General features: G+C 35.6%; 1 pseudogene; it reads right to left on the minus strand.

Annotated features, from left to right (window-relative positions):
* Positions 1-24,293: 24,293 nt before the first annotated feature.
* On the minus strand, positions 24,294-25,500 carry LOC107144644 (annotated as a pseudogene).
* Between the last annotated feature and the right edge of the window lie 204 nt (positions 25,501-25,704).

The following is a 25,704-nucleotide window of genomic DNA, read 5'->3' on the forward strand; positions in this document are numbered from 1 at the left end:
GTAATGACAGTTTATCGAGTGCCTCCTCTATGCTAAACATGGTTCTGGATACCACACAGCATTAGTCAGACATGGTACCTCTCCTCATGAAGCTTATATTCTAGTGGAAATGCACTCAGGTAAGCCATGAAGTAATAAACCTTACACATGTAACAAAGTAAGTATACTAAGACTGAGCTTTCTCGGGGCTTGAAGTCATGAAGCCTACCTAGTAGAGGATGTCCCTAAACAGACACCCAGGGACTGCTGACAGTATCTATACATGACTTCTTCATTCTTCATTCCACCCCAGAACTGAAGAGCTGACTCTGAAAAACTTTTTCAAGCCCACCAGCAATCCAGGGCCTCCCTTTATGGATGGAAAAGGAAGTCATTCTGGAATTCATCAATGTAAGCATGGTCCCTTCTAAGAATGTGCACTGGTCCCATCCCATAGACCATCACCTGGTTTCATAACAAGGTTCAAATGCCAAAATAATCAGAGCTCAACTGAGACCTAAGTTCCTCACATTCCTAGACATGTTAATTTTATAATGCAGGTTTCCAATACTTCTAATTTTATTCTAAAAGATGAAAATTTTTCTTCCTTGTCCCCTCAACTCACACACATGCACTCACAGACACAGAGCTGATGGTTTAACAAAACTGTTGCCATCTGTTCAAAAAAAGGCATACTGGAGGAATAAGGAGGAATTATAGGAAATAAAAACTTATTATAGTGAACAGCACGAAAAGGGGCTTCATTATTTAATATTGTTATTGTCCAATTTACTTACTGTAAAGTCAGGTGCAAATAGAACTAGTCATTTGAGAGTACATAGTTTTTAAGAATAGGAAGCAAATTTCAGAAGCTAAACATGGGAAATCATTGGAGTGAGAATCAGTTTTTGAAGGATAGATTACTTTGGGACTAATTTCCCCTGTTAATACCTAACCAACAGTAACAGATGTTTCTTTCCCTGTGTCTTAAGATTTCTTTTCCTCAGCCATTAATCTACCAGAAAAGACATGTCAGTGGATAAGAAAAGTTTTATTTATGCAGTTTTCTACCAAAATTTAGCTTAGCACCATTCAGGGACTGGAATGAATGTGGACCATGTGGAGAGGCAGGTGCTTTGTGCAGTTGACCTGCAATAGGAATGGAACAGATGAGGGGTTGTGATATTAGGGGGAAAGGTCTTCACTCTGATGGGGGCTTTCCATCTCCCACTCCTTTCCCAAGCAGGAGTCAACCATGCAAATTTGATTTGCCTCTTTTAAAAATAAAGTTTGAGGGTATCTCAGGCAATGCTCCTAAATTGAAGTTTAGTGCAAAGAAGAAGGCTGAGCTCACCTGAATCTCAAAACCTATGAGAAAATTTTAGTCTCTGAAAAATTTGCTGAGACACAGGAAGATACTTTCTGTTATCCAGACCTCTTGTAGTTCGACACGATTTGTCTTAATTTGGTATATTCACTTATGAGGATAACAGATTTCAGGTTATTTTTAGGCCCTTAGCAGGAAAGAAACCTGTTATCACATGAATATAATAAAATACAGCAAATATTGGCGGATTTCTGAATGCCATTAGTCAGAGCATCCAGTAGGAACACACGTGTTGTGTGGATGGGGTGGGGTGAGTGGGCGAGTGCACTGAAGAAGAAATAGCTTAAGCAGAAGTAATGACAGTGGTGCCGGATGGCGGGACAAGTTTACTTAGACGGAACTCTTCACAGAAAGCCCTCAAACTACAGAAACGTGACAGCTTTGAGGAATTAGATAAGGGACAGCATGGCTATGAAAGGAGAAGAAAGCAAATAAAGCTAGAGAGAAGTCAAGCGAGGTTTGGGGTTAATCTTCTTCCCAACACTCCCCACTCCTGCGAGTATTTTCTTTCAAACCCCTCACAGTTTCTGAACCAGGCACCAGACTTGCTCCCAAGAGCAGTGAGATGCAATAAAACATTGTAAGCAGAGGAGAGATGCCACCATTTCTGTTTTTTAGGAATTGCTCTACCTAAAATGGAGGAAAGAAATCTGATAGAAGCAGGTGGACCTGTTAGGGGTCTATTTTAGTATCATAGATGAGAGATGATATTGCCTGAAATGCAGAAATGATAGGGATATGGAGAGAGGAGATTAATTAATAGATGCTTAAGATTTCCACTTGACAAGACCTGGTGCCTGGAGGTGTCAGAGATCATACTTGCAAGAGCAAGAGGCAGATGATGGTGCCACTTAATGAATAGAGTACAGTGAGAAAGAAGGTCATTTGAAGGGGAAGAAGGTAAATTCAATTTTTCTCGTATCTAGTTTGCAGGTAATATGTAGAACAGACATTTTAATGGATGAACATGAGCAGATGGATAAGGTCTGTGCAGGATAAGTGACTTTATTGTATATAAAAATAGCATAGATAGTAGTAGCATATAAAGAGTATTGATATTTACTAGAGCTATGGAAATGGATGCAATAGCTTAAAGACAGTACAGACTGAGAAAAGCAACCTGAGGACTCAAGAATTAAGTAAAAAATGAAATAAACCCCAAATCTATATATACCTTTGTTGAACCCACAAAATTGTTTTATTGTACCACAACCTATTTTCTGAACAATGAAACACTGATTATAGTCCGTGAGAACCAGGTTTATAGTTAGAATATTAATTTAAATCTTGGATTCATGGTACCTTCAAAGGCAAGTGGAACTTGCTATTACCATGCACTGAGTGTTTCAGAAACTGGACATGTCTGTGATGCTTGTTGTCATCCCAGAATAAAGATTAATTGTGCACTCTGTTCTGGAGGGGCCATGTATGATAAAGACAGATTACTACAGGTTAAGTGATACCCCATAACACTAAGAAAAGATTTTTTTTTCTTATGTGTTTGTGTTTGCCTTTTTCTAATAGCAAAAGCTTCTTATTTTTAGAAAATGTCATTCCACTCAAAATGTGAAAATTTGTGTGCTAGAAAACAATACGTGTCAATGGATTGGGGGTTTGGGAAGCAGATGAGAACAGATTGGGATGTGGTCCAGCATACTAACTAGTATCATTCTTCATGGTCTCTCAGCAGAAGCTCAATAAATACTTTCAGGTTTGGCTAATAAATCAGAGGATATAATCTATTGATCATTGAATACATTTATGATTTATTGAGCTATAGATAAATCTACGATCTATTTCGTGTGTTTAAAAACTACATTCATCATCTGTCATTAATTCACTTACTGTCATTTATTAGTCCTTTTAGTGAAAATCTACCATTTTATAGACATTTTTCTTTTGAGCGTTACCAGTGCTCAAATATGATTTATATATAGCTTATCTAAATAGCAATAACTTTAATATATTTAAATATACATCCACTCATATTGATAAAATGGCAAAGATAAACAACTGGCAAAGATATGGAATGAATGCTTTAAAAAAATAATCTACTAAAGTTCAGCATATGCTTTCCCTGTGATGTATCTGTTTTGTTGTGTATCAACAGAATATATACATATGTTCAGCAAAAGATATGTATTAGAATGTTTACAGTGGCATTATTCACAGCCATAAACTGAAAATTACCCAAAAGTCTGTCAATATGTGGGAGGATAAGTGGAATATTAGAATGAGAATTAACCGTCTAGAACTATACACGTGTGTATTTTTGTTTACTATTCTTTTCCCCCTTTTTATTGCTTCTTTTTAGTTATATATAATGTTAGGGTTAATTTCAATATAATTATAAAAGTATGAAATATAATTTGTTCTAATTCAATCCCCAGTACTTTCTCTTCCCCTTCTCTCCTCCCCTCTCCTGTTCCCTTCCCTCTACTCTACTTATCTTTCCACTATTTACTTTTAGATTTATTTTTTCATGTTAGTGTCTATGGATGTATATGATGGTGAGATCCACTATTGTATATTCCTATATGTACATAGGAAAGTTAGGGCAGATTCATTTCATTCTTCTTCCCTTATCCTGTTCTTGCCCGCAGCTGACCATTACATAGATTAGATATAATTCTTTCTTGACAAAGACAGTGAAGAATTTCAATGGGGGAAAGCACAGTCCTTTCAATAGATGGTGACTTAACAACTAGATAGTGAAAACTTGATATTAGAAAAATCCTTGCATAATTCACAAAAAAATAATGGAGATTGATCATTGAACTAAACACAAAATCTCAAAAGACAAAGCTTCAAGAAGAAAAAGCTGGGGGAATATTTTCATATTCTTTTATAGGAAAATGTTTCTTATAGGACACAAAAACAATAACCATAAAATTAATGGTAAATTGAACTTAATAAAAATTATAATATGCTGATACTAAAAAACACTGTTAAAATGAAAAGTGACTCATAATGGGAGAAAATAGTTTCTCTACATGTCTGAAAAAAGAATTATATTTGGAATATGTAAAGAACTCATGCAAATCATTAAGTAAAAATACGAACAACTTTAAAATGGACATGAACTTCAGCAGACATCTTAAAAAAAAAAGAAAGAAAAGCTCATTACAAGATGCCCAATATCATTAATTATATTGAAAATGCAAATTAAAACTTAACTTCATACCATCTACAATAGTTAAAATTTAAAATACAGATAACTCTAAGAATAGGTGAGGATGTGAAACAACTGGAACTATCATGCCTTTTCTTTTCTTTCTTTCTTTTTTTGGTACTGGAGATTGAGTCCAGGGGTGTTTGACCACTGAGCCACATCCCCAGCCCCTTTTTGTAAACAGGGTCTTGCTGAATTTCGTAGGGCCTCTCTAAATTGCTGAGTCTGGCTTTCAACTTGCTATCCTCCTGCCTCAGTCTCCTGAGGCACTGAGATCATAGGCATGTGCCACTGTACCCAATGGAACTTTCATACATTTTTGGTTGGTTGCAAATTGGTACAACCATTTTCTAATAGAGTTTGGCAGTTAGTAGTAAAATATCATTACCATGTCCTTATACATTGGCCCAGGAGCTCCACTATTGTATTTCAGCTAAGCTGAAATTATGATTATGGTCTTCTTTGTAGTTTTTGGAATATTAAAAGAAATACATCTAAAATATTTCTGTTAAGTATAATTTTGATTATGTGTTTCTTGGATATAACTTACCAGTTTAAAGTTATCTTCAAACCTAAATTTGCTGAGCCTTTTTGTCATTCATTGTTGAAGATTGAATGCATTTTATATAATGTTCATTGTAAATTAATCAAAATAATTGTAACACATTTTCCTTTTATCTACCAATCTGATGAAATACATAAGAGATTGACCCAATTTCAACTCTCCTTGCAATAAGAATAAACCCAATTTGATCATAATATATTAATTACTATTTCTATTAGTCAGCTTTTTATTGCTGTGACTAAAATACCTGATAAGAACCACTAGGAGGAGGAAAAGTATATTTTGGGCTCCTGGTTTCAGAGGTCTCAGTCTGTGGTCTGTTGACTCCATTGTCTAGGCCCCAGTGACTTACCTCCTCTAGTCACATCCTACTTCCTATATAATAGTCCTTTCAGATGATTAATCCACAAAAAGAATTAATCCACCAATTAGGTTGTAACTCTCATGATCTAAGAATTTCAGCTCTGAACATTCCTTCTCTAGCATGGGAGCTTTCTAGGGGGATATCATATCCAAACCATAACAGTTACAAAGTAGGATTCCATTTGGATAGCTAGTATTTATTCTTAGTATTTGCAATCCATAAATGAAATATGAAAAAAAATAAAGGAAATTTGAAGTAAAAAGAAAAAATGGCTATTTGCAAATGATAGTATTTATATTGAGAATGACTAAAATGTCAACATGAATTAAGAAGAGAGTTTGGCAGGGTTGTTGAATATAAGCTTTTCCAATGAAAATTTATCTATGCCTAAAGTTACCATCTAGAAAATATGTTCCCGTTCATAGTAGCATGAAAACTTTAAATATATTATAATTAACTAAAAAAGGGCCTATATACAGAAATTTTAAAAAACTATAAAGAAGAAAATAAGGGATAGAGATTCTACATTTTTTGATAAGATAAATAGATATCAATGTCAATTTTCTCTCAGTCTGTAAATTCAAAACAATCATAATTCTTAGATTAGAATAATTGAGGAATTGATAAATATACTCTAAATTTCAAATAGTAATTTCTGTTAATTATTAGAAAAGAAAAATTATAAGGAAGAACTAGGACCACCAGATAATGTTGCTACAAAGCTATGACAATAAAATGTTATGGTGTTGGTAGCAGAGGAGAAAAAGCAGACTGAGAGAGAATAGGGAATTCAGATTTGGACCCAGTTCTCAAGACTGAGATTCACTAGCCTGAGTTTTCTGGGATCTAATTCTTCCTCCAGGAACTGCTATTTTTTTTTTCACAAATGTCCCTGTTGCTCTCATGTGGTTTCCTGGGTTAGACTTCAGCACTTGCATCTGTGTCTGTTTCTTTCTCTGCCTAGAAGTTTTTGTTTAATGATACCTACTTTGACTTTGCTTCCAGAAAATGATTACCACACCTATTAACCTGGGAACTTCAACTTTTGCTAACTAAATAATTATATATCTAAGGACATGTAAGAGACAGGACAGAACACACCTTTGAATTGTTCTCTGGAGACAAGGAAGCCGGAACACTTAGCTGTCAATGACATCTGTTGATTGGATGAAGGATGTTCCCTATTTCATCATTCAATAACTTTGGTCTTCCCCTTCTGTAGCCTAAGCCTTCTACTCTGCCAGAGAAAGCCCTTAGGCAGAGCAACAGGCTTACTGTAGAAGTGTTGTTGGCTTGTATGAGAAGCCTGGCCATGGAAACTTCTGCCAGGTATATTATTGCCATCTTTGTGCATTTGGCCTACAGACAGCCTGGTAGAAATCTGCAGTTTTAAAGAAGTGATTAGAAAATCAAAACTACACTTGTCTGTCTACTTCTGTTACTTAGAGCTTCCTGGAGATGATCCGAGTTTGGCTAGTTGCCTCTAAGCTGCAACAATTCATGTTAAAAGTCTAGTTTTTCTTTGTGGAAATACCTTATAACCAAGGACAACACACTCCTAAGAAATGATCTCTTCACTATGCTTTTGCTCAGTTACTTATAACATTCAGCTTTTCAGAATACTCCACGTAACTTGTGTTCTCCTTTTGGAGGTAAAATTCCTACTCAGTTGTTAATATCTCTTTTCCACGTGGAGTGTGGGGGGGAAGCATATCATTCTTATTTCCGAGAGAATGATCAGCCTCAGATTTATTACCTCTGACCAGGAAGAGCTGCTGTAGCCAGAACTGCTCACCAAGTGTAAATATCAATGTTAGTCAGTTTTCTGTCACTCTAATAAAATACCCAAGCTAATCATTTCCTTCTTAATTTATAAGAAGGAAATGCTTGTTTTGGCTCATGGCTTCAGAGGTTTCAGTCAAAATCACTTGGCCCCATAGCCTTTTGCCTGTGGCAACCCAGCACAGTGTGTGCCTCAGGAAGTCTGTTCCCTTCATGGCAGCCAGGAGACAAAAAGAGAAAAACCTGGGGTCCCAGTATCCCTTTCAAAGCACACACCCAGCGATCTAATGTTCATCCACTGTGTTCCTAGCTCTCAAAGTTTCTACCACTTCCCAATTGTGCCGGGAGCTGGGTCCCAAGCCTTAACACATGGGCCTTTGGAAGACATTCCAGATCCAAACTACAGCAGGTCAAACGGTGATCACTGTCAGAAATGAACCAGGTTTCCTCTCGGGAGGTAGAGCCCATGATAATGGTTCCATGTTGGAAGTAAACAGCTTAGTGCTGGAGACCCATAATGGAATCCAGTTGGCAATGCACATACTGGGGAAGCTAGAAGGCTGAGAGATGAGCAGGATTAAAGATTATACTTGGTTCCTTATGAGTTGTGGGATAGTAGACATAGAATTTAGCTTCCTTGAGCAATAGTTTTTTAATGCAGATTAACTTAATCCACAGCAATGTTTTGAGAGTAAATAAAATAAAAATAAGCAATATACGTGAAGGTATTTTTTAAATTATTAATATCAATACCATAAAAGAGGTCATTGATACAATAATAAGAAAAAATCCTTCTTACAGGAGGACATAATGTTTACTTATTCAAAGAATATATCAGACATTGTTTTTACCTTTCTGGGGGAGGAACTATGGAATATGTTAAATTAATACCAGGATTGAGTCTATTACATTAGATTTTAGGGCCAGCCATAGCTAAATTTATATTTAAAATAGTCATTGTTGTTTTTAGCATTTTAATAGAAAAAAATGTTTTAGTCTCTTTCATTGCAACCTTCTCTGTAAAATCATCACAAGGAACTAATGCTATTTTTTAAAGTATTATTCTATTTGATTAAAAAAGTACATTTAAGGGCTGGGGATGTGGCTCAAGCGGTAGCGCACTCGCCTGGCATGCGTGTGGCCCGGGTTCGATCCTCAGCACCACATACAAACAAAGATGTTGTGTCCGCCGAAAACTAAAAAATAAACATTAGAAAATTCTCTCTCTCTCTCTCTCTCTCTATCTATCTCTATCTTACTCTCTCTCTTTAAAAAAAAGTACACTTAAGTGACAGGAAATCTTATGGAGCCATCAAGAGTTGTAAAGGGGCACTTTCAAAAGTCCTTTTCATGCAAGTTAAGTGGGAAATTCATTTCCTACTTACCAAGCAGGTGAATAGCCTGCCTAGGGAGCTCATTCTGGTAGTTGGTGGGGCTAGGTAGAGTAGGAGGAGTGGAGCTTAAACACCAGGGCTACTGGCTCTGGGAGCAGCAATGGCACTCTGATGTTAAACTAGGTCAAATACTCCTATATAACTATGGCCAAGAGATTCAGAAAGGAGATTCAGACAAATTCTGGCAGGGAAGAGGGAAGCTCAATATGAATTGGGTAGGGATATAGGTGTTATAGAATGAAATGTTTAGAAAAGGCATTTGTGGAGGAAGTGATCCTTACGGTATGTCTCGAAGGCAGTGAGACTTGAAGAGGATAAGGAGGTTTAGAAGCAAGGGGAACAAGGCACTGAATATAGATTCGTGGATGAGCATAGCATTAAAGGCAACAAGCGGAACAGCTTTGGCAAAAGAAGTTAAGGATGTTTGGTGAAGGTGTTGGGAGAATGCAGTTACAGATTGCTTCCTTGGCACATAGGGTCAGAGAGAGATGCATGCAGGTCATCTGTGGGGAAATATTCTTAGAATCATCATCTGTAGGGACACACAGGCAGGGGGATTGAACAGACAGAGAAGCTGAACTATGGGGCAGCCTCAGCTGGTCCCTATATGGAGCTGTAGAGCTTAGGTAGCCAAGTGGAGTTGTTCCACATCAACTTATTGTGTGGCTGCCAAGGAAGAGGGCATGGCTTTGCCCCCACCTGAAGGCAGCTGCCTGAAGAGGGGCTGAGATGCCAGCTGTCAGCCTTCTCTAGTCACAACAGTGGGGACTAAGTTCTCCATTCCCTAAGGGATTGATGAAGATCAGATGAGTCACTACTGTGTCCATTCTGCTTCGAAATTAAGATAACTTAAGAACTTAAAGAACCTGAGAACAGGCTGGGTACAGGTTGAAGATAGCAAGGCATTTGCCTCAGTTACAAATTTGAGGGAACCCCTAAAACCTCAGTAACAAAGATAAAGTTTTAATGTAATACTTTAAGAAACCAAAATCAATGCAGAAACATCCATGAAGAGCAAGATATCAAAGATATTTATCTAAACAGCAATATATCATTAATGTTTTGTTTTCATTGTCCAAAAGTTCTTTGCTCAAAATCTGACAAATAATGTTCTTTTTTGCAAGAGGAAAAAACAAACAAACAAACGAACAAACAACTAAAATTAGCCTACCTGATAACTATAGGTAATTAAACTACTTGGAATTCAGTCATGGTTTGATCCAGTGACTTGCACAATATCTTCAGTCAGTTTTTTCCATCTCTGGGCTGCCTTCATCCAAATATTTCCTTCATTATTCTATTGGCTTCCCTATGAAAAAAAAATGTGTGGTATAGCATTCCTGAGCCACTCATTCTCAATCAACCAAGTCCAGAGGAAAAGGGTTTGCATCTTTCTCCAGAGCCCCAACAAAATAATCATCTGATTGAAATAGAAATTCAACCATAGATCTACTGATCTGATCAGGTGGAGGGGATATGCTGATTGCTTCACAGCAAAACACACATGTCTAACTGAGGGAGAGGTCATCTTATTTAAACTACATAAGTTGATGGGCTGCTTTTACCAAAAGAGTCATTGCCAAGAATCCTAAAGCACATGAATATATATATATATTTCTGTCAGATCTATGTCCATACAAATATGTGTAATTACAATGTTGGAAGCCTTTATTCAATCCTATTGTATAACACTTCTATTTTTAATATACTCAAGTACTATATGAATACTATAGAAAGCAAGTACCACATGGAATAAAGTATAAGTCCCTATTCCTCTTTCTCCAACTTCTTCTCTTCTCCAGAAGAAAATATTTCCCTCACACTAAGCCACTGTTAAAGAGTTTTTTAAATCTTTATATAATTTGCTGATTAAAAAAATACATACATGTTCACATTTGTGTTACTTATGTGTTTTTCAATAAAGGTGATATAATGTATCACATTATTCTTCAACTTACATTAAAATTGCATTTTTTGGTATAGTTAATTTTATAATACTGTGAACAAAATTTGCATTTTTTCACTTAAAAATATTCTTTCATATCTATCAATATGCTATTCACATCATTTTTAAAAGAACAGCTACACAGTTTTCCCTACTATGGTTCTTTTTCTTAAGCAGGGTTGACTTGTGATTACCCTTTGGACAGTCATGTTTATTTCCAGCTTTTTAATACCACAAATGCACATCTTTTGTATATATGATTATAAACACAGGAGAATAATATGAGCCAAATTTAAACCTAGAGATTAAGAATCATTTAAATAAATGGATTTATTTCAGTATTTAATTATCAAGAGGATAATTAAATATCTCAATGTCAAGTATTAAAGTACATTCTTTCCAAATGATTTGAAATGGTAACTTGTGCATAAGTTAGATTTTCATATAGAATTGTGGCTATTTCTAGATTGAAAAATATCATTGATCTGTTTGTTTAATCTGGCATTGCAACACTGTTTTACCCTTCTGCCTTTTAACATAGTTTATGTCTTATATAAAACACATAATTTGCTCTTATGTTTCTGAGAATTTGTTTTACAGCTCTAGTTCATTTAACATTCTTACAGATTTTAGAATTAATGTGTCAACTTTCACATAAAATCCTTTTAAGATGGCATTGATTTTAAGATTAATTTGAAGAAAATTGTCATGTATTCAAGTCTTCTTTTATTTCTGGCAATATAATTATTTCTTTTCTCTTTATACACCTTGCTTGTACTTATGATGTTTATTTTTAATTACATTGTTGTTTCTGTTTTGAACAGGTTAGTTTCTTTCTTATTAAATTTTCTAATTGGTTTTGCCAATGAATATAGACTCTAATGCACTGACTTTCTAACCAGCAACTTTGCTAAACTCCCTTATGATATGATACATCATGGGGTTATCTACTGTCTCTTCTTTAGTATCTGTTATTTTTCAATCTTACCGGATGTTTCTGACCCTATAGAGATATATAGCTCTTCTCCAAAATCAGCTGTCAGAGTCACTTGCCTTAGTTGATGGCAAACACTGTTGTTGCCTAGTCCAACCAGGGAGTGCAAAACAAGGTATAGATGGCTTTTTAATGTGAATGAGCCTGCTTGCAGCATGCCAGCTAAGCATTTTGCCAACAATTCCTGGCTCCTGGTTTCTTTTACAGATCATCTCTGGAAGTGGGGTTCTCTTGGTACCTCTTCCAACTTTTTCGGCAGTATTCCCAATGAATGTATTTTGGACTGTGACTAAAATGTTCAAATTGATTTTAATTTTCCTTCCTTTATTTTTTTCCTCAGTTTCTTATCTACCAAAGGTTGTACTAATTTTTATTGGTGCATATTGCCTACACAGAATGGTGGGCTTCATCATGGCATATTCATACAAATTTATAACATAGTCTAATCACATTCACTTCACATCACCTACCCTTACCCTCTCCTTCTTTTGCCCCCACTTCCCTTCCTCTATAATAGTTTCCTTTCTATATTCATGATGATTATGGCTTATATATAAACTGTCCCCAAAAGCTTATGTGTGAGAAATTCAACAATGCTCAGAGGTGAAATGATTAGATTACAAGAACTTTAACCCAATCAGTGAATTAATCCACTTCGGTGAATGTACTGGGTTGTAATATCCTTGGGTAGGATATGGTGGGAGTAAGTAGGTCCTCAGGTAGGATATGGTGGGAATAAGTAGGTCCTCAGGTAGGATATAGTGGGAATAAGTAGGTCCTCAGGTAGGATATGGTGGGAGTAAGTAGGTCTCTTTTCTTTTTCACTGAATAAGACTTTATTGTGTATATATACCACATTTTCTTTATTCATTTGCTAATGGATATCTCAGCTGATTTAATAAATTGGCTATTGTGAATTGTGCTGCAATAAACGTGGGTATATGTCTACCACTAAAGTATGCAGGCTTTAATTTGGGGTGGGCAAATACTAAGGAGTAGTATAGCTGGATCATATGGTAGTCCTATTTTTAGTTTTTTGAAGAACCTCCATACTGATTTCCTCAGTGGCTTTACTAATTTATCTTCCTGCCAGTGGTGTATAAGAGTTTCTTTTCCTCCACATCTTTGCCAGCATTCATTGTTATTTGTGATCTTAATGTTTGCCACTGTGATTAGAGTACGGTGGAACCGCATTGTAGTTTTGATTTGCATTTCCCTGATGGCTAAAGATGGTGAATTTTTTTTTAGTATAATTGTTGGCCATTTGTACTTTCTCTTTTGAGAAGTGTCTGTTCAGTTCGTTGCCTATTTATTGACCATGCTATTTGTTTTTGGTGTTGAGTGTTTTGAGTTCTTTACATGTTCTTGATATTAAGCCTCTGTTTGCAGGGTAGTTGGCAAAGATTTTCTCCCATTATGTAGGCTGTCTGTTGATGATGTTAACTGTTTTTTTGTTTGTTTGTTTTGTTTTTGTTTTTTACTATGCAGAACCTTTTAAATTTTATGCATTCTATTTATGGACTCTCATTATTCTTTCCTGAAGTATAAGAGTTCTATTTAGGAAGTTGTTGCCTACGCCTGTATATTGAACTGTTTCCCTTATGTTTTCTTCTAGAAGTTACAGAATTTATGGTCTTATATCTAGGTATTTGATATATTTTGAGTTGAATTTTGTACAGAATGAAAGATAAGGATCTAGTTTCATTCTTTTACACATGGATATCCAATTGTACCAGCACCATTTATTAAAGATGCTTTTCTCCAGTATATATTTTTGGCACCTTTGTCAAGAATAAGATGATTGTAGTTGTATGGTTTTGTTCCTGTGTCTTCTATTCCATTAGCCTACATATATCTGTTTTTATGTAGTACCAGGTGTTTTTATTATTTATGATTCAGTAGTATAATAGTATAATTTGAAATTAGGTAGTGTGATGTCTGCATTATTGCTATTTTTTTCAGGATCCCTTTGTTTGTTCTTTCATATGAACTTTAGGATTGTTTTTCCCCCCTGTTCTGTGTAAAGTATCATTGGTGATTTGATAGGGATCGCATTAAATCAGTAAATTACTTTTGGTAATATGGCCATGTTAATAATATCAATTCTTCCTTCTGCCTATTCATGAACTTGGGAGTTCTTCCCACCTTCTTGTGATATCTCTCTCTTTCTCTCTCTCTCTCTCTCTCTCTCTTTCTCTGTCTCTCTCTTTATTTCAGCATTCTGCAGTTTTCCTTGTACAGGTCTTTAATCTTTTTGGTTAGATTTATTTGTAGAGTTCATTATTTAGGCTATTGTGAATAGGAATACTTACCTGATTTCTTAGCAGATTCATTATCGGTGTATAGAAAAGCTGTTGATTTTTGTATACTGATTTTGTATCCTGCTACTTTGCTGATAATTTTATCAGCTCTAGAAGTCTTCTGATGGAATCTTTAGAATCTTCTAAATGTAGGATCATGTCATTCACAAATAGGGATAATTTAATTTCTATTTTCCTGTTTTTATTCCTTTTATTTCTTTTTCTTGCCTTAAAGCCCTGACTAAAATGTCAAAATAGATTGAATAGGAGAGGTGAAAGTAGATATCTTTTTCTTTTTCTTGATTTAAGAGGAGTGCTTTTAATTCTTTCCCATTCTGTATGATGTTGGCTTGGGGTTTGTTATACATAGTTTTTATTATGTTGAAATAAATTTCTTTTCATCCTACTTTCTTCAGGTTTTTTTATGAAGTGGTTTTGAATTTTATCCAATGATGTTTTTTCTGCCTTCAATGAGATGATCATATGATTTTTATCCTTTGTTTAATTTATATGGTATATTATGATCATTGGTTTGCATATGGTGAGTCATTCTTACAACCCTTGAATGAAAGCAACTTGATCAAGTTGGATGACCTTTTTGATGTGTTGTTGAATTCATTCTGCAAGTTTTTCATTAAGGATTTTTGCATTTATCTTGCTAAAGGTTATTGATCTGTAATTTTCTTTCCTTACTATGTCTTCACTGGGTTTTGATATGAAGATGATGTTGGCTTAACAGAATGAGTTTGGAAGCATTCCCTCACTTTCTGTTTTATGGAAGAATTTGAGGAGAATAGATGTTAGTTCTTTAAAGATATGATAAAATTTATCTGTGAATCTGTCTGGGCCTGGATTTCTCTTTGTTGGAAGGCTTTATTATTATTATTATTATAAAAATATTTTTATTTTTTAAGTTTTATGTGGACACAATATCTTTATTTTACATTTATGGGGTATTGAGAATCGAACCCAGTGCCTCGTGCATGCTAGGTGAGCGCTCTACCACTGAGCCACAACCCCAACCCCTTTTTTTATTATTATTATTGCTTCAATCTCATTGCTTGCTATGAGTCTGTTTAAATTTTCTATTTCCTCTAGTTCAATTTTGTAAGTCATATGTATCTAAAAATTTATACATTTCTTCCAGATTTTCCAATTTATCAGAATATGTTTTCAAAATAGTTTGTAATGATCCTCTGGATTTTAGTGGTGTCTATAGAAATATCCTTGTATTTTTCTTGAATTTTATTAATTTGGGTCTTCTCTCTCTTTCTTTTAGTTAGTTTGGTTCTGGGTTTGTCAATCTTGTTCATGTTTTTAAGGAGCAATTCTTTGTTTCATTGACCCTGTATATTATTTCTGTTCTCTATTTCATTAGTTTCAACTTTGATCTTCATAATTTCTTTCCTTCTACTATTTTTGGGATCAGTTTTTTTTTCTTGTTTAGATTCTAAGTCCTCAAAATGTATCACTATGCTATTTATTTGAAATTTCTCTGATTTTTAAAAATGTAAGCCCTCATAGGTATTAACTTCACTTTTAGTACTGCTTTTTCTGTATCCAGTGGTTTTAGCATGTTGCATTTCTATTTCTACTTTTTTCTAAGAATTACTAAATTTTCTACTTGATCTCTTTAAAGACCCCTTCATCATTCAAAAGCATATTATTTCAGTCTTCATGCATTTGCATAATTTCCGTAATTTTTCTTGCTATTCATTTCTAGTATTCCATTATGACCTGAAAAGATGTAGAGATTATTTCATTATTTTTTGTATTTTCCAATACTTGCTTCATATCCTAAATATCATATGATTAATTTTGGAGAAAGTGTTATGAGCATCTAAAAAAGAAAAGTTTACTCATCTGCTACTGGATTAAATATTCTATACATGTCTGTTAAGTTCGTTTGATCTATAATATAGATTAAATCTGTTTTGTATTTTTTATTTTCTATATGGATGATCTATTATTTTCGGTGAGAGTGGCATATTGAAGTTCCTCACTATTATTGTGTTGAGCCTATCTGTTCCTTTATGTTGAGTGATATTTGTTTTATAAAATTTGGTGCATTATATTTATAATTGTTGAAGCTTCTTTTTAAATTGTTCTGTTTACCACAATGTAATGACTTTCATTGTGTCTTCTAATTTTGGCTTGAATTCTGCCTTGTTGGTATGAGAGTACTACTCCTGTTTGCTTTTGGATTACATTTGCATTGAATATCATTTTCAACCTTTTCACCTTCAGTCTGAATTTCTTTGATGGTGTCTGTGTTTTTTGGAGGCAACATACAGTTGGATCTTGTTTTTAAATCCAATCTTCCAGTCTATGTCTTTCAATTGGAGAATTGAGATCATTTACCTTCAGTACTATTGTAGAGAAGTATATATTCTTCTCATTTGGCTTTATTTCTAATGTTTAAATTATTGCTAATTTTCTTTTTTTTTTTTTTTTTAAATTTTTTATTGTGGGTTGNAGACAGCCTCTCCCCTCCCCTCCCCTCCTCCCTCTCTACCTCCTCCACTGTATAACCCTGAGGGTCTCCTTCTATTACCATGCAATTTCCCTTCTCTCTCCCTTTCCCTCCCACCTCTCATCCCTGTTAAATGTTAATCTTCTTCTCCTGCATCTCATGAGATTTATTCTTTTCCGTATTCTCTTTGGTTATCTTTATCTTCCTCTTCTCTGGAGAGTTCCTTTAAGTATCTTCTGCACTGCTGGGTTTGAGGTTCAGTTATGCTTATCTTAGGTTTTTGTTTCTCCTTTTGATTCTGAAGGAAAATAAATTGCTGGGTATAATAATCTAGTTTGGCAGTCATTGTTTTTCAATCTCAATTGTGTTTCAAAAACACCACTACATGACCTCCTGGCCTCTAGAATTTCTGCTGAGAAATCTACTCCTTTGATGGGTTTGCCTTTATAAATAACCTGGAGCTTCTCTATTGTAGATTTTTAAAAATTCTTTCTTTGTTCTGAAACTTTGGCATTTTAACTATAATATATCATGGAGAAGTTCTTTTCTGGTCCTATTTGGAGTTCTAAATACCTCCAATATCTGCATATCTATCTCTTTTCCAAGATTATAGAAATTTTCTGCAATTATTTCTGTGAATGTTTTTTATGCCATTGATCTATATCTTCTCCTGTATCTCAAGATCTATGAATTTAAATTTAGTCTTTTAATGTTATCCCAGAGCTCGTGTATATTTTCTTCATAGGTTTTTAGGTCTTTTGCTTTATTATTAACTGTTGCAGTTTCCCCCACATATAATCTCCCCCCTCTTGTCTCTAAGTTCTGAGATCTCTATTCTGCTTGATCTAATCTATTGTTGAGACTCCACAAAATCTATTGATATTTATCTTCATTTCTCTGCATGACCACCAAAAGCTTGTTTGGTTGAAGCCCAGGTTCTCAACCTCAAGCCCCATTCAGAATCAGTCTCTGAACCAATTTTATTCTTTAGTTCATCTCTGAAAGATTCTCTTCTGCCTGGAATTTTAGTCCCTATAGTTCCTATTATTTCCCCAAATCCGGACTTTCTCATTGTTTTTGCCAAATGTTAAATTTTCCACAACAGTGTCTGTTTGACTTTAGAGTAATTGATGATGGTGGTGGTGGTGATGATGATGATGATGATGATATAATTTTCAATGGTGGAAGGTGCATTTTTAAAATTAGCATATGTTAATTGTAGAGATTAATGGAATTCGATATGTGTACATGTGCTGATCAAGTCCAGCCTCCTATTGTCCACCACTCTTATCCACTTCTCACCCCTTAGTAATCACTATTCTACATTCAGTTCAACATTTTTTTTAACTGCCACACAAAAGAGAACATGTAGTACTTATCTTTCTGTGTTTGGTTTCATTTAACATAATGTCTTCCAATTCCATCCATTTTGTTGTGAATGACAGGATTTTGTTCTTCTTATAGTCAATATTCCATTGTGTGTGTGTGTATATATATGTATATATTATATATGTATATATAATGTATAATTATATATATATATAATATGTATATAATTTATTTATTCATTCATCCATTGATGGGCACCTAGATTAATTCCATATCTTAGCCAATGTGTTGTGCTGACACATGTTTACTACAAAAGTTTTCTAGCGGAAATTAAATGATATAGAAATCATAAAAGTGACTTCAAATTCCTCCACATATCTATGGACTGAACTATCTATGGAATATACAGATGGACATATAGATCAGTAGGTGCAAGTAATTTTACAAGGACATAATTAATGTGCTATTTTAATAAAAAGTATTCAATTCTATTTACTTGAATTTAATAGAAGACAACTAAAGCAAAGCCAAATGAGCTAATGAATTTCAGATTAATGTTACTTCACTTCAAGAGATATTTATTTCTAAAACAGTCTATTAATGCTAAGAGAAAAAAAAAAACCATGATAAACCTGTTTCTAATTTAGAAAGTATTTATTGACTCCCAGCTATGAACAGTGAATTGATTAGCACTCTTATATTGTTGTCTCCTCTCCTCTTGCTGCTCTGATTTTTCTGTTGTGTAATTTTATTTCTTTGGCATTTTTAATACTCATAGATTTTTTTGAGACCGTAATCTCTTTAGTCTTGGTTTCATGTTTAAATGGGTTCAGTGCTTTGTACTAGGCCATTTATAACAACTTCTTTCTTGCTATATATTTTATTTCTATTTTTTTTCTTGTTTGGCTAGACTTCATTATGGTTTTTTTTTTTCAAAGAGTCCTTGGATATTTTCACATTTGTGTGTTTCCTTTTGTTGCTTTACGCTTCAACTATGACTTGTCTGAGTCAGATATTGTTGGCTCCTACATATTGCCCTTAGTCACTGAAACACCTCCCAATCTTCCAGGCATTGATTATTGCCATGGGGGAAACTGCAGCTGGCATAGTTTCTCACCCTTGTGGATAATTTGGTCTCTTTATCTAGATACCTCCAGAACTCTTTTTATACTTAAAGTTTATTTCCCAGAAATTCTGATGTACATTCATTTAGTTCAACTGAACTTTTATCTGCAGGTTTAGTTCTTCTGCCATTTCAGGGAATCTCCTAAATATTTTAGAATATATTTGGCTTCCCTTTTGGGGTTCTTAACCTCAGAGAACTTGATTATCTTTATGCTGTGTGTCTTTCATTTTACTCATGTCTTCTCTAATTGCTTTAGTCTGTGTGTTTCCTTCTGCTATTATTGTGACTTTCTTGATCTCATTAATTTGCTTCTCAGCTCTCTTCATTCTGCTTTTTCCTGTTTCCACAGGTAGTAGATGACAATGGTTCATTATCTTATTTTTTCTCATTTTGTTGCCTTATTTCTGCAATGCTCTTTTAAATTTCATTCTATGACTTGATGATCTTGTATTTAAGCTTTTGTTTATCAAATTAAAGGCTTCCACAATATATTGCAAAAATAGACAAGGAATCTGCTTCTGTTGCTTGGGTTACATTTTCTTTTCTGCTGGACTGACACTCTCTCTCTCTCTCTCTCTCTCTCTCTCTCTCTCTCTCTCTTCTGCATGCTGTTTCTCTTACTTTATTTTATTTGCAATATAGTATGTTTTAATTAAGGTCCTGGCAGAAGATAGTATATGTCAAGGACAGTTTAATACAGGAACTGTTTACAAAAGAATAAGCACGATTTAGGAATTCCTACACCAACAAAAGGTAGTGCAGTACCTGCTAGCCAGTGACAGCAGGGAGTGGTTAACCATCCAGGTCTGAAGTGCCAGAGGTCCTGGGTTACAGATCCCAGAGAAGGCCACCTAGTAGAATTGTGGCCTTCTATAGAGAGGCAGGCCTATCTATTGGGCTGTCACAGGAAGAGAGCTAGTGAATACATATCCCAGCCATATTTTTCTCCTTCCATCTAATCTTTTGCAGGTGCATTCCAATGGAAACCAAAGGTCAACCTTTTAGGACATGGATAATTCAGGAAAAGGGTGAAAGGGATTTAAATAAATAAATAAATAAGAGGCATCTAGCACAGAAATGTGGTACTGCTGCTTTTCCTTGTGGTATGTTGGGGTGAGATTGTGTAGATCTCCATACTTTGATTTAATGTGAGTTATTCTCCTTTGCACCATCAGACCTGATCCGAGTCCAGTCTCTTTTCCTCTAAGTTATACTTTGGAAATGAGGCATTGCTTGCATTTTACTTCTCTGGTACCAGTAGGTATTGGAATAAAATATTGAAATATTAGGATGTATAGGCCTTAGATATGTAATCTGAATGTCTGCTACTTCATTTTTTTTTTAAGTTAATGAACTTCCTTTTCAGCTTCTGTAGTAGTTTCTGGTCACAATCTTAGTTTTCATCTTTTTGGTGGGTTTCCTCATGGGAAGATATGACTGCACATGAGTGTGGCCAGAATGATTCCATTTTAACCCAGGAGCCACACTTTACCACCCCTTGAAAATAAACACCATGTGATAAATGTGAACATAAAATACATTATTATCCTTTCTTGGTCTGATAATATCTAAGAAACAATCTACCCATGTAGACAATTTTCCTTGATAAGTTGTCTTTTGTTGAAACAAAATTCCACAGGTGATATGTAATTTTATTTGAATTTGTTTCATAAGTGAAGCTAGAGGTCTTTTTGAGCAAATCAAGTTTAATAATAAACTTTTGCTGGTTGACTGAATAGATGTATGTGCACCAACTGTGAAATTCCTTGCTTTGTTATTTTATAAAAATGAGCTTTTAATAATGAGCTTCTGTTAGATGTGACTGATAGAAGCAGGTTCTATTAACTGATTGTGGGGCTTCTGTGACCCTGCAATGATGTCACTGCTAACGTACATAAACTATAATGACACTAGAGATGCAGGAATGGTCCCTATACTGTACAAGCAAGGAAGGATCCTTTTATTGGATCCTCCTGCCAATAAACATATAGCTAAATTTCAACAATATTTTTTTGGCAGTCAGTATATTAGGCTTATTTAATTTCCCCCCCATACTGAAAATAAAAGTTTTCTCTGTCTTCTTCCACACAGAGCCATGTCTCTGTCCATTCTTTCCTCTTGTCTCATACACACACACGGCAAATCCCTTCCCTCCTTCAAGTCTTCCTTTCTCAATAAGCTCAACTTTAACAATATTACTACAAAACTTCAACCCAACATCCCATTTTGTCTCCTTCAGTCCCTCTTAAAACACTCTATTTTTATTTTATAGAAATTATCACTTTATAATTAGTTTATATATTTATTTATTGTATGGTCTCCCCCAACTATGCAAAGACATAAACTTCATAAGGGCAAGTTTCTTCATCCATTTTTTTTCATAGGTCAATCTCAAGTGCGTAGAATATTGCCTAGCAAATAACTGCTTCTCAATAAATATTTGTTGAATATAGGAATGAATGAGTGAATGAACAGTACAGCCCTTCTCTTTTCTAAGCTTTTTGCTCAGTTTATAGTTCAGAGCCTTGTCTACACTGAAACCTTACCAGTTATTTCCCCCTTCTATGATTATAACCATTGTATTTTTCTCTTTTTTAGATCTTAAAAACATGCTTAATTCTTTTTCCTTTCTCCCGCCCCCAGTCAAAAATATGTAATTTCCATCGTCCTGTATTAAACTCTGTGGCAATTAATCAATCCCTCCCCATTTCCCCCCTTTTCTAGCCACAGGTGATCTCTATTTTCTGTCTATTGAGTCTGACTATACTAGGTAGCTTGTAAAGAAACTGCTTCCGGTTCTAAAGTACTCTCTGCTTACTGATACCTCAAGTTTTTGAAAAGAATGCTGCTATGGTTTGAGTGTTTGTCTCCTCTAGAACTCATGTTCAAATTTAACTGCAACTGTGATGGTGTTGAGAGGTGGGATCATTAAGAGGCATTAAGGTCTTCATGAATGACTTAATGCTGTAACTATGGGAGTGAATTAGTGAAAAAAAAGAGCATGTTCAGCACCTTTTCCCCTCTCATAACTGCACAATCTTGATCTCACCTTGTGATGGCTGCTTCCATGTTTGGATGCATAAAGAAGACCTACACCAGGGGTGGCTTCTTGTTCTTGGACTTTCCAGCCAGTAGAATAGTAAACCAAATAGAGTTCTGTTTTACTTTACCAGGTTTACAGTGTTCTGTTACAGCAGTGGAAATGGATATAAAAATAAAAATTAAAAAAAAAAAGAAAGAAAGGGATAAAGCCAAATGCATGTATCCAATTTAATGCCTTATCATTGACTTCTTTCTTGGTTAGAGAACTGAAGTGGATAATGCAAAGTTATAATGGTCTTCTCCTAATCCTCATGTGCACCAACTGTAAAATTCCTTGCTTAGTTATTTTATAAAAATAACTTCATCCTTTGAGGGCTCTCCAGTGCTAACTAACTCTTCCATCTTGAAAGTGTGTTCCCTTTGGTTTCTGATATGGTTTTGGTTTTCTTCCTGCCTCTGAACCTGTTTGTTCTCTCTTTGCTGTATCACCTTCTTCCACTTGCTTCATCTCAGAGTGAAGACAAGAGCCCACCAACCATCCTCTCCAAGGCCTGGACCTCTGTTCCTCCTGGTCCAATGCACACAGAGACTCACTCACCTTCAGCCAGAATAGCTGGGACTTAGTAGAGCCAGTGTAGATGGTCACTCGCCTTGAGCCAGCGTAGAATATTCACTTTTTCTGGGCTAGTGCTGACAAAATCGCTCCCCCTGACCTGGTGTACATGGAGACCCTCCCCTTGAGCCAGTGTAGATATGATTTACCTTTAGCTGGTGACCTTGTCCAGAAGGAAGCCCTTCCTCTGGTGTGTGGTGGTGGCCACTGTTGGAGAAATCACATCTGAGAAGGCATGGGAGACCATCGTGTTCTATGGCACTCTCTTTATGATACTGTGTTCAGGGAAGGAGAATGTGGGCCAGTGGGTATGTACTGGCTTTTAAAACCACTCTAAATATGTATTTCTGCTGCATTCTGTATCTTCCCATTGCTGTACAATCACCACCACTGAGCATCTCTAGAAATTTCCATTGTCCTGTATTAAACTCTGTGGCAATTAATCAATCACTCCCCACTTCCCCCCTCTTCTAGCCACAGCTAATCTCTATTTTCTGTCTATTGAGTTTGACTATTCTAGGTAGCTTGTATATATGGAATTATACTTGTCCTTCTGCTTCTGACTTATTTTACTTAGAACAAAGTTTTTAAGGTTCATTAGTACTATAGCATGTTAATCATACTGTAAGTTATTTTAAACTATAGTCACTGTATTGTATAACAGATCTAGTGAAATTATTCCTCCTCTCCCAAGTGAAATTTTATATCATTTGACCAAAATTTCCCAATTCTCACAGCCTTCTTAACCTTCATCCTGATAACCACTCTTCAATTTTCTGGTTCTATGATTTCAATTTTTTAAAATTCCACATAAATGAGGTCATGTAGGCTTTGTCTTTGTGTGCATTTTACATACTGAATTCAAATATTAAATGTTATTTTCTTTGCCCTTTGTCTCTGTTGAGTATGTTTACTGGCCCTCATTATTACAACAGAATTTACAGTGCTTAAATAATATGACTGTTAGGATTTTCTTCTTGATTTAATATTCTCTCCATGTAGAATGTGACTTATAAGTGACTGTTAAAGCCTTCTGAATTGTTTTGTTATTGTAACTCTATTAACCCATTGATTCAACAAATATTTATCAATCAGTTAATATCATATGCAAGATATTTTGGATACTTTATGTATGCAAAGGTGAAATATTAAAGGATGAATAATAGAGTACAAAAGCAGAATAATAATCCATGTTGGGAGAATACATATCCCAGGAAAGGAAAGAATTATTTCCATAGGAAATAAATTCTTTTTCAAAGTCACTAAAGAGACTATGAATCTAAAAGGAAAGAAACAAAAATAAGATGATAAATAACAGAATCAGAAGAAAGGGAAGATGGTGGCACTAGAAGAAAACTGAGGGTAGGGGCAGCACCACTTAAGAACTAAAAAGAATAGCAAGGAAGGGAAGTGATGGGACAAACACCAGTCATTCCCAGGAGGTTAAGCTTGAAAACAATTGTAGAATATTCAAAATTGAAAAAAAAAACACAGAAATAAAATTTCTTCAATAAACATAATGAAGAAACTGTGAATTGAAAATTGGACCAAAGAAAGAAAGAATATTCAAAGACATATTTGAATAAATCTTTTCTGAAATGAAGAAAGAAGTGCATTTTAGTGTGGAGATTTTTTGTTTTTTGAATTTTTGAAAGGATATTTATATTTTAAAAAGTCATAAAATAAAAAAAGAAATCAATCAGCATATATCTTAGAAGTCCTTCTAAGAGTCTCATATTCAATAGCCACAGAGGCCGTTGCATTTTTCTGTCTTTGCTCAATCTGCAATTCATTTATGGATCATCAGACTTGACTCTAGACCTTAAAATCAAACGTGTTCCACCAAATCCAAAACCCTGAATTTATCCAGATTGTACAAACATAATTTTACCACCCTTCCACCAAAATACCTCCCATTCAGATCAACAACAGCTCCAATTGCTGATTTGACTCTCTCAAATTCTAAAAATATTGGAACTGCTTCATCATCAGGGGCACCAGGAATTGCAAATGTCACACATCTTCCCAACTTTGCCATGTTTTTCACATTCTTCCTTGGTTTCAACTTCCAAGTCCTCATATACCTCTCCTGCACCAATCGTGTTCCTCAGTAGGACCACTTTAGTAGGACACTTAAGTATTTCAGTTAATGGATTTGAATCAGACTTCCTGGAGGCATCCTGAGACTCATCCTTCTCATGGCATTACTCATAAGGATCTTGGCGCCTCCTTGCTGGTCTTTTCCACCGACAAGGTGGTGCTCAGCCCCTGCTAGTGCTTCCCCAGACCCTGGCCTTCCCGGAAGCCGTACTTCTGCATGATCTTATGTGCAACTGTGCCACCCATGTTAGCAAGGAAAGAGTTGCTAGGGCGGTTGGAAATCTCTGTTCCTCATACACTGGGGAAAGAATTGCAGCTTTGGAAGACTGTGATGGAGGTCTAGAGCCCTCTTCATAGGGAAAATCTCTGGGTAACTCTGTCTTTTTCTGCAAGAGAAGTGGGTGGGGCAATGGCAGTGCTTCCCACACTTCTTTTTCTGCTCTCGCTCATACTCTTCTTCCTCATCAGAATCCGTATCTGGTCACCTTGACAACCCACTAGCTTCAAGTCTCTGTATGTTTTTTACCTTGTCTTTGGTGCTTCACTAATTTCTCATCATCTTTAGGAAACATAGGATCATATTCATCAGCTAAGGGAATTAGAACTTGCCCTGAAGAAAACCCACTGGGAACAGGGTCCTTCAGGCCAGCTGCTACCTGTGCTGGTGTGTCCACAATTGGCCAGTGGTCTGAGGCGCCACCCTACTTCAGATCAATGATTGGAGCAAGGACTGTACTTTGTCCTTTGGCTCTTTGCTTGAGTGACAGCTGCTTTCTTCACCTGAAGCGGTGGCTGCAGAAGTTTGAGTTTGGGGACCAGCCTTCTGTTTTTGAGTCTCTGGTCTCCACTCCTAGCTCATCACACAGGGACATCTTTTTAGTCTAAAGCCAACCTGCCTGGCCAACTCTACCCATGGGCTACAGTGGCTTCCACACGGAGCCCGACCAACCTCATGGACTGCCACAGCCTGCCAGGGCTCCCAGCCTGCGCCTAGTCAGCAGGGCAGTCCAAGGTGCAGGGCAGGGCCTTGGGAGAGGGTGTCTGCCTTTTTTTTTTTAACTTAGTTTAAAATTTATTAGCATGAACAATATGGATTTATTTATGTGCTTGTTATGTATCAGGTGTCCCAAAGAGTGATG

This window comes from Marmota marmota, unplaced genomic scaffold, assembly GCF_001458135.2.
Source record: "Marmota marmota marmota unplaced genomic scaffold, marMar, whole genome shotgun sequence".
Classification (NCBI taxonomy): domain Eukaryota; kingdom Metazoa; phylum Chordata; class Mammalia; order Rodentia; family Sciuridae; genus Marmota; species Marmota marmota.